Consider the following 11,745-nt stretch of genomic DNA (forward strand, 5'->3'; position numbering starts at 1 on the left):
TATCGAACTGCTGAGAAAATTTTAGCGATCTATGCCATGACCCAAAATACGACTTCATTTGTCGATTAATATTGGTGTCCTAATAAATTATTTAATAAAATTGAATTGTAATTTCACAGTTAAAACTGTTATTACGGGATTTCATAATGGTGTTTTGAATGTATTTTAATTAAGATTATATATTTTTGTTTTCGATCGATTTGTAATAGTATGGAAGTGATAACTCTTTAGGACATGAACATATCTTAAAGCAGCCTCATTCCTTAAGCACCTAAGAGTGTACCGCAAGTAATATTTTATGGTTTCTAAGGCCGCTACTTCTCCTTGACCTAACTTAATATTTTGTAACAATAATAACTCGTGATAGGGGACTCATGAGAGTGCCTAAACGTTTTTGGGCAATGGCGAAAGAATGGGTATGTGGGGCAAGTGGTAAATGTTGAGTCTCTTACTGAAAAATTTTGAGTTGAGAATATTTTTTTAATAAATTAATTTCGTGAATAATAAAATAATAGGCATTTGTTCTTTTGGTTTTAAAATCAGAAAATTATTTCTTGATGCCCCTTTTACCGCAATCTGCTTACGACTAAGCTTAAATTACTACATTTGCTGATAATTAGTTAAGGTCAGTGATAGCTGAATGCGTTCTTCTGTATAAGCTGATATATAACGTAATTTTTGTTTTCTTACATATATAAACATAAATAATTTGAATTTACTAATTTTAGTATAACTGATTGAAACCTTAAATTGGTAAGTCTTTAATTTACACATTTGTGGTTTTTTCGGGAATATCAATACATAATCTCGCAAAAAAAATTAACATTAAAATCCAGAGGATACTTTAAAAATACATATAAACATAGTCTCTCCCCAGTTGTACGTTTTATTTTATAATCTTAAGGATTTTTATAAACAAAATAATTGAAATAAAAATACATAGACAACCTGATAAAAGTTAAATAAATACTTTAAAAAATGATAGTACTGAAGTCACCGAACATTTAGCGAAATTTCATTTGGATATTTTCCTTAATCAAACTCCTATGTACTGAAGAGATTATTATTGGAAACGTGGACACATCTTCCGTATCCACATAATAGTAAAATTGCATTTCAGCGTATTCTTTCGAACACAGTAATTCCTTAGAGTTCTTTTTCTGGGTTAAGAAAATTTCTAAACACGCACATTCATTGGATTGCTATAAAAATAAATCCAATGACATGGACGATTATAGCAAATCAATCAATTGCATGTCTGTCCGTACAATTGGCCGTACTTTTAATATAAATGTGAAAATCTTGTATAGAAATAAACATATATACATAAACAAATTTATAAACAAATATCATATATTTTATATATAATAAAACCAAATCATAAAGCATTTACAAAGATTTATTTAATGGTCTTTTTTATTGTCTGTTTTAATAGTTTATATTATATAAAACGGACAGACGGACTTAATAATTATAACTGCGTGTAATACAACTAATGTATTATAGCAAGTTTCATTTGCTATAAAAGTAGCGAATATAACTTGCCGTATTGGACCAAGTGTTTAACAATATTTTTTTAAATTAAAATAAACCCGTTGTAGAATGTAGAATATATAAGTATATCTATAAATACAAAATATATTCTAGTAATTTATATCCGAATTTTTATTTTTAAAAGTAATATATGTAATTAATTTTTCTGGAAATGCTATACACCAGAGAATATCTGTTATATAATGGAAACTCCGCCCACCTCGATCAAAACTAAGAGAAATTGCTTAAGAAAATTCATTTTTTATAACATTTTTGTCACACGTGCCACTTTTACGCTCTTTCATGCTCTTTCAGGGCTGCTGCATAACTTTTTTTCAACTACTTACTGTACAAGTTTTTATATAAGCAGATATATAAATACTCATTAATGAATATAAGCATACATTACATATAATTTAAATATTATTAAATTAAATGGATTTATTTACAATAACATATAATCATGCAAAAAATTTATTTTGATTGTAATTGAGTATGTTACACAATCATTTATACACTTTTCTTAGCTATTATTATATTTTTGATGTGCGAAAATAGTTCAGAAGGGTTTCATATAATATGTTGAAAGCAATTAAAATCTATTTTAGCTTGAAATTGAAAAAATATGTTTTGAAATTAAATTCAGTATAATATCATGTTAATAATGTTTTCCATTTAAATAGCTTTTTGGAGTTAAAATATTCATAAATTGGGTATATTATACAATAAAATTTAAAGTTATATGACATTAATATATACAATTTATATACAATTGCATGTAGCATAAAATTCACATATCTATGCACATAAATTGTATACTGAAAAATAGAAATAATTAATTTTTATAATAGTAATTCAGTGTTAGACATATCAAAAGTCATGTTATAATTTATTTTACTTATTTTTAGAAATAAATAACTGAGTATATAGCATTGTTCACTTCAAGAAATATAATATTCCAAAATTTATTTAATATATATTGGATTTCGTTAGAAATTGTAGAAAATTATTTCAAAATTAAATAAATTTTTAAACAATTGCAATAAATACTAATTTTATTGCTTGCACGGCCACTCCATTATGGTGAATGCATTTTTAAAATAGAGCATTGCCTAAGAAATTTTCATTCTTATTAATTCGTAAAACGAATTTTGTAGTCAGTACCGAATAGATAGTTGATGCGTGAAGGTGCGCACTCACGTCAACAAGCATCGTTCGATTTCTGTCTACAAAATTTCATTTTATGATTTCGTAAAACGAATTTTGTAGTTAGTACCGAATAGGTCGTTGATGCGTAAGGGTGTGTGTGCACATCGTTAATTTTTAATAAACATTTTGTGTTAATTAATTAAATATTATAATTTGTTTTTATTTTATGTATTATTAGTTTTGGGGAAATTTTCTTAATACTTATTCAAAAAGTTGTGTTGTAAATTAATTACTTCATACTTTTTTGATGTTTTTAAAAACATTTCAACATTCTTTTACTGCAAATAAATTCAAACAACATAAAATTAAATATTATAGTATTATTTTTTAGAGACACATCTAACCCACACATTCGTTATCTTTTATGTATTTAAAAAATATACACTTAACTCATGCATTTATATATAAATTTAATTTTTATTAAAAAATACACTTGATACAATTCATACAATAGTCAAACGGTTATAGTTAGACAAATAAGTAAATATAGAATAAACATATTTATAATAAACTTAATATTAAAAATGTAGCATCTTAAAATACTTAAATACAGTAGTTGTAAAACATATAAAAAAAACAATACTGATGATATTTCTTAATATTATTTTCACAGTAATATTAATACACGAATACAAAAACTTACCAAACAAACATTTCATAAATAATGTACATGCAGGTTAATCTTTTAAAACACAGATTATAATACAACAAATAATAATAATAATTGCATTCTAACCTTCCTTCACCATCGGTTGCTGGAAATTTGTATAACGTCTTGTAAGTGGCACAGCCTCTAACACAGTGTCTTACCATCTACAAAACATTAATTTATTAATTAGATGCACTAGTATTTTTAAAACATAATTATTATTATTTACTTACTTTATTATTTCAAAAAAATTTATAATTAAATCACTTTGATCATTTTTTGCTTTATAATTTTTCTAATATTGGGCGCAAATTAGTTTTACTACTTTTTTACAATCAATTGCCCGGTAATTTTTTTTTAAATATAGCGCAGTGCATTCAAATTTTTTGTCAAGAAATCAAAACAGAGAACCAAAATTATGCTCTCTGTTGCACTCATTGCCCATAAAATTTTTCTTAAGAGTAACTTAAGGTTCTTATTCGGAGCAAGTTAAGGTCCGTATTTGGAGCGAATAAGATATACACTATTAAACATGTCATTTTAATATCAAAGAACAAAGAAGATTTTATATAGAACGGAAACTTAAATGAGCACAACACAAAATAACAAACACACTCTCAGAAATTGCACTAAACCATCTCAAAACGTAGGATTATTTCCAAATTGAGCAAGTTAAGGTCCTTATTCGCTCCGAATACGGACCTTAACTTGCTCCGAATAAGAACCTTAAGTTACTCTTAAGAAAAATTTTATGGGCAATGAGAGCAACAGGGATCATAATTTTGGTTCTCTGTTTTGATTTCTTGACAAAAAATTTGAATGGACTGCCCTATATTTACCGCGCAATTGATTGTTAAAAAGTAGTAAAACTAATTGGCCCCAATATTAGAAAAAGTATAAAACAAAAAATGATCAAAGTGATTTAATTATAAATTTTTTTGAAATAATAATAAGTAACTAAAAAATAATAATAATGATTTAAAAATACTAGTGTATATAATTAATAAATTAATGTTTTGTAGATAGTGACACATTGTGTTAGAGGCTGTGTCACGTACAAGACGTTATACAAATTTCCAGCAACCGATGATGAAGGAAGATAAGAATGCAATTGTTATTATTTGTTATACTTTGATCTGTGAAATATTTGAAATATGAAATATTTCTTTGACAAGTATTCGTATTCGTGTATTAAGATTCAGTACTGTGCAAATAATAATAAGAAATACCATCAGTATTGTTTTTTTTATATGTTTTACAACTACTGTATTTAAGTATTTTAAAATGCTACATTTTTAATATTAAGTTTATTATAAATATGTTTATTCTATATTTACTTATTTGTCTAACTATAACCGTTTGACTATTGTATGAATTGTATCAAGTGTATTTTTTAATAAAAATTAAATTTATATATAAATGCATGAGTTAAGTGTATATTTTTTAAATACATAAAAGATAACGAATGTGTGTGTTAGATGTGTCTCTAAAAAATAATACTATAATATTTAATTTTATGTTGTTTGAATTTATTTGCAGTAAAAGAATGTTGAAATGTTTTTAAAAACATCAAAAAAGTATGAAGTAATTAATTTACAACACAACTTTTTGAATAAGTATTAAGAAAATTTCCCCAAAACTAATAATACATAAAATAAAAACAAATTATAATATTTAATTAATTAACACAAAATGTTTATTAAAAATTAACGATGTGCACACACACCCTTACGCATCAACGACCTATTCGGTACTAACTACAAAATTCGTTTTACGAAATCATAAAATGAAATTTTGTAGACAGAAATCGAACGATGCTTGTTGACGTGAGTGCGCACCTTCACGCATCAACTATCTATTCGGTACTGACTACAAAATTCGTTTTACGAATTAATAAGAATGAAAATTTCTTAGGCAATGCTCTATTTTAAAAATGCATTCACCATAATGGAGTGGCCGTGCAAGCAATAAAATTAGTATTTATTGCAATTGTTTAAAAATTTATTTAATTTTGAAATAATTTTCTACAATTTCTAACGAAATCCAATATATATTAAATAAATTTTGGAATATTATATTTCTTGAAGTGAACAATGCTATATACTCAGTTATTTATTTCTAAAAATAAGTAAAATAAATTATAACATGACTTTTGATATGTCTAACACTGAATTACTATTATAAAAATTAATTATTTCTATTTTTCAGTATACAATTTATGTGCATAGATATGTGAATTTTATGCTACATGCAATTGTATATAAATTGTATATATTAATGTCATATAACTTTAAATTTTATTGTATAATATACCCAATTTATGAATATTTTAACTCCAAAAAGCTATTTAAATGGAAAACATTATTAACATGATATTATACTGAATTTAATTTCAAAACATATTTTTTCAATTTCAAGCTAAAATAGATTTTAATTGCTTTCAACATATTATATGAAACCCTTCTGAACTATTTTCGCACATCAAAAATATAATAACAGCTACCCAGTAGAAAACGGATCGATCCGTCATCGAAGACGTCTTCAAGACATGGATACATACATGAAGACCGATCGATCCAAATGTATGACGGTCTTCGAAGACACTTTCATACAAATTAGCCAAATGTCTTCAAATGATTTTGCGTACATGTCCTCAAGACCGTCTCCGAAGACCATGTTTGCATACGGACGCATTCGACAGAGTAGTGCGCTCTTAGTGCAGTGCTCATTTAATTTTTCACCCTTTTTTATTTCTACTCTTTATTGCCGCTCTTAAAATTTAAATGAATTAAATTTCTCTTTAAAAAGTAGAAAGAAATTGTTGTATTTGTACTGTTATTAATTTATATAAAATTCTTAAATTACATTCAAATAAAAGTTTTAAAAGTAAATTATAAAATTTTATTATAATTATTATAAATTTTTAAGATATTATAAAATAAACTAGTAAAAACAGAAAACATAATGAAAATTAATTTAATAATTAACTTAAATAATTAGCATATCTAAAATTAACCTAAAACTTAATATAAAATAATTATAGCGATTTCGCTATCATCAATTGTTGAAGTTTATGTTTTCAAAAGCGTTGAAGAGATATTGGTAAACAATCAATTAACCTCCTGATCTTAAGAGTTCTTAAATATCATTACCACAACGCCTGTTAATCCTGTGTTTTTTAAATATAACAGCTAATTTTTCATAAGTGTTTTTGGTTTTTTTATTTTCAACATCATTTGTTTCGTTTCTTAAACAACTTTTACTGGAATTATTGTCTTCAATATTAATATCAATATATTTTCCAGGAACTAAGTCACTATTTAATTTGTTTTGATTTAATTTCTTTTTTTAATATTTCGTAGTTTAATGATTTTGTTTCTTTATTTATTTTGATTTTTTTAATATTTATTTCACTACACTTCAAAATTATTGCGTCACTTCATTTATAAAACATAGCGTCATCTGAGGCAAAATTCAAATACGTTGCTATGAACACTAAAAATGAGAGAGAAAGCAAAGAAAGAGTATTTACATTCATGTTTTGAGCAATTGTTTTACAAATTTGCTTGAAAATGCGGACGCGGTATCAAAGACCGTCTTGAAGACAATGTCTTCGAAGACCACTTTTTCTACTGGGTAAGAAAAGTGTATAAATGATTGTGTAACATACTCAATTACAATCAAAATAAATTTATTGCATGATTATATGTTATTGTAAATAAATCCATTTAATTTAATAATATTTAAATTATATGTAATGTATGCTTATATTCATTAATGAGTATTTATATATCTGCTTATATAAAAACTTGTACAGTAAGTAATTGAAAAAAAGTTATGCAGCAGCCCTGAAAGAGAATGAAAGAGCGTAAAAGTGGCATAAATGTGGTTTAATCACACTTATTTAATACGTGTGATAAAAATGTTATAAAAAATGAATTTTCTTAAGCAATTTCTCTTAGTTTTGATCGAGGTGGGCGGAGTTTCCATTCTATAAAAGATATTCTCTGTCAAAGAACATATTTATTGCCACCACTGTAAATGACAGTTGTCAAATGACAATTAAAAAACAAATAAAGTAAATGGAGGAAATTACTTAAATTTAAAAGTAAAGTAAATTATTCATAATCTAACAATATCAACTTACAATGAATTTATAAGATCAATTGACAACGTAAATTTAAAATGAAATCAGTTGCACTTAACAACAAAACTGATCCAAAAGTTAAAAAAAATTAATCAGTAACAATTAAAAAGATTAATACGACGTACATATATCATTTGAAAGAAATTATTACTGGAAAAATTAAACAAGTGGCAGAGAGATGAATCGATTTTTGGTGATTATATAGTTGGCATCTTGGAGAGTGATGAAATCCATGAGGAAGAAGCAGATGCTTTACAGGAACTGTTAGGTGCAGTGGTGGTGAGTTTGTGGCAATAATATTAAGCGTATATAACATTACTTTAATCCTGTTTTAGGGTGATACAAGTTAATTTTAGTTAAAATGATATTAGGAAAAAGCACGAAAAATATAACCTGTTAACAAGGCACTCCAATATACAGAGGAAGAGCGTCAGATACGTAAACAAATATTAGCACATTACTCAAAGGTGATACCAACAAAATATTTAAATTGTGAAATTATTGAGAAAGTAGGATTATAATATGTAAAAAAGGCACAAAGTTCTAATAGTTGACGTATTGATTGTATAGTGATTTGAAAGATTAATAACCTCCATTACGAATATTGAAACTCCAGCAAGAAAATTCCAGCAATATTAGTCTATAAATTTCATTGTTAACTATAATCGTCAGTTGATTAAGTTTAATTAAGATATTAACAAATAAAAGTGTTAACTGAAATAGGCCAACGATTCTATTGTATTATCTGTTGTTGTTGCTACTGCTGTAACCAAATGCCCATTTCACAGCAAACACACAAAAGGTTGACAAGACTTGGTATATGGAATGAGATGAGGAAGAAAGTATAAAAACACGATGTAGGTACCGGTATGAAAGTTGTATTTAACATGGGTCCAGGTGAAATACCTACACTTGTCTATAGCAGTTTTGTAACTTCAAAATATCTTGATATTATTAATAAATTTAAATTTTGTTATTACTAGAGAGCACCTAGTCTAAGTTTAATAAGAATTAAGCTGTTTTTATATTTTTCACATATATGTAAGTTTTGTGTAATATAGTAAAGTTAGTACCTTTTAGGTAGTAAAAAGATAATGGAGAACATATTCCCTATGAGTTGAATAATATAAAACTTTATTTGAATAATCCGATATTATCCAACATAACATATCTGCTTCAACATAAAAGAGTTTGTCTGTTTTCGAGGGATAAAAATGAGAACATTTGTAAAAATATTCAAAATCAGTTCTTTATCAATTCAAATACTGAAAAACGGAAGAACTGACAATATGATATATATAAATATTAATATATTTTCTATATTTCACCCTTAAGTTCCTCTGGAATGAATCACATACCATATTTACTTAACATGAACCTCTGCCAAACAAATTGGTGTTATGCGAATACCACACTGTCTACATATTCTATTATTGAAGTTTTCACTATCATTATAAACTCAATTAATGTGCAGTGGTAAGAATAATTTCTAAATAAAATGAATAGTTCTGTGTCAATCGCAGAACTATACGTATAATAGTGTAAAAGTATAATATATGCATATGTTTACGGTTATATGAACTCAAATTGAAAATATATAATTTCAATCATTATCACAAAGTATATACCGAATTAGTTTTGTTAAATAATAAAAATAATGTAGCTCATTATTTATTATTTAAATGAATAATAAATGAATACTGAGCACAAATAGTGCTCTAAACAATATAAGAAATAGGTGTGAAAACAGTCTAATGTGTATACCATAAAGATTCTATCTCTTTATATTATTTACCCTCCTTTTTATTCACCTAAGCTACTACCTAGCCACACCTAAGTATCTATATAAAATCATGATTGTAATAATTTCATTAACTAATTAAACTCAAACTAATTTTTAATTAAAAAGAAGTCAATAAAATATTAATTTATACTTATAGATAATGTTGCTTGTAAATCCTACCAAAGCTGTTACTGTACCATATACAATTTGGAATATCATGACATCACGCGGCTTATTGCTTATTGCTTACAGCTGATTAGGTCTATTAAATTATGCGATATGGAGTCAATGTCGTCACTAAAATACTAGACCTGTCGGATTCTGTATCTGAAGTTTTTTTTTCGCATTTCATACGAATTACTAGTGCGATGGATGTTAAAAGACTCATTGATGAAATCGAAATTTATTTGACAAAATGTATGCAATAAAAAGAAGGAAATTATTTTTAATCCATTTAAATGTGGGCTTAAAATTTCGAATTTAGATAAAAAGACTTAAATGGAAAGTAATATTAACGGGAAGTTTAACCAAATATGCACCTATCCAAGAAGAAATGTTTATGCAAGGCGAATATATGTTACAACCTCTCTAATGACAAATGAAGAGTGATTGTGAAAATAAAAAAGAACAATTTAATTTACAAAGGAAAAATGTACCTATATTTGTATTTTAAAATTTATATACAATATAACAATATTTATGTCTCATTTAGATATAACTGAACGACATTACTTAGGATATTTTCTTAATAAAATAGAATACTAGAACAAGGAAAGTCACCAATGTTGCAAATTTTATTGTCCATTAAACTAGGGTTCTATCAATTCTGGAAAATAGTTTCATCGCTTATAATGGATTGTAGAAAGTAAAAATCTTTTCTATTATAAAAAGTATAATCGAATGTGAAGCAATTTTTCGTTAAATACATATGGTATTTTGAAATTATCCTTTAATTTTCAATTGAACACTTTATTTATAAGTTTCTTATAAAATTGAGCGATTCTCCAAAATTAAACGAATGTAGATTTAAAGATAATTACGACGAAAATTACGAAGAAAACTGTTTTGCTAATGCAAAGGTTTTTAAATAGTACCAATTTATAAGAAAAATATTTTGTTTTTAAATTGATTATTAATTATTTTATAATTGAAATCATGACATAACAATTAAAAAATTATAAAATGTAACTGACAGGTTTCGAACAGTAGTGAATTGTAAAAACGAAATTTTTAGTTAATTGAATTTTTAGCTGACCATACAGCTGTTTCGAGTAATGGCTGTTTCTAGCGAATACCCCATCCTTGTAAATATTTCCTTCTCCTTCCTTCTCATTTTCCCTTCCTCCTCAATGCATTAGGCAAATCTGCTACGCAGATGATTGTCTCATCTGCATGAGGTCCAACTTCCCCAGTTGAAACTACATTGAGCTTAACAATTACCTTAGGACTCTCTCTGTTTACTACGTTACTACGGTAAGTGGAAGATTAAGATCAATGCCCTAAGAGGTTCCGTCTTCACGACAGCCCTTATGGGCCAGTGTGCTGATCGCGTTTGGACCATTAAAACCTCAGAATAAACTGTCGTATAAAAGGTGTGCTTTGGATACTGTCAAGATATCGGAAAATATAAGTCCGAGTGCAGTGCTGTTCGAAGACTTTTATGATTTTTATATGTGCGGGAGAAATTTTTTTGTACCTGTGGAGATTTTTTTTATTTTTGTAAATTTTCGTGAATTTAAAATTGTAAATGAAAGGTACTGAAGGAGATTAAATAAAAAGATTCAAGATTTTTAACAATTAAAAACAATACATATCCTTGTTTAAATAGTGGTAATAAATTAACATATCAATGAAATACGTGTGATGAAATTAATCGAGCATAGGTGTTCCAACACTCATTTATAATAATTCCAACAATCATCTGCAATACTAAAAAGTTGGACTATATGAATAACGGCAGCTTTATACACCGTTAAAATAATGAAATACCGAGACGGTGGACAGGTATTTAAAAAGTGACCGCGAGTAACGGAGAAGATAACCGAGTCCACATTTGAAAAGATCTTATAAGCAGTACAATTCCTACATATTTTATTATTATATTAAAAAAAATTTGATTTTAAATTTAAAATTTATAAGAAAAATTTTGTTTTGAGGAGAAATCTTGAACACAATAATACGAATCAATTAAAAATTTATACATATAGTTACATATTAGCATTGATGCTAATATTCCTCTACTTATTTACCCCACTGTACCCAAAAATTCAAATAATAAATTTCATAATTTATTAGGGTCACTCAATTCTGTAAATCTCAAAAAGTTATACAGTATTTAAAAATAATATCATTTCAAAAAATCCAAAAATCTATACAGCATTCAAGTATAGTAATATTTCATACTTTAGCATTTTCTTGCTACAC

At 26.3% G+C, this 11,745-nt stretch overlaps 1 long non-coding RNA gene across 1 annotated transcript; it reads left to right on the top strand.

The window, feature by feature from the left end:
- Positions 1-7,444: 7,444 nt before the first annotated feature.
- LOC119663207 lies at positions 7,445-10,120 on the top strand. The gene is made up of 4 exons (XR_005250985.1): positions 7,445-7,817; positions 7,874-8,005; positions 9,479-9,973; positions 10,034-10,120. It is a non-coding gene; the product is annotated as an uncharacterized LOC119663207 (long non-coding RNA).
- Positions 10,121-11,745: the final 1,625 nt, after the last annotated feature.

This window comes from Teleopsis dalmanni, unplaced genomic scaffold, assembly GCF_002237135.1.
Source record: "Teleopsis dalmanni isolate 2A unplaced genomic scaffold, ASM223713v2 unscaffolded_contig_0215, whole genome shotgun sequence".
NCBI classification, from domain to species: domain Eukaryota; kingdom Metazoa; phylum Arthropoda; class Insecta; order Diptera; family Diopsidae; genus Teleopsis; species Teleopsis dalmanni.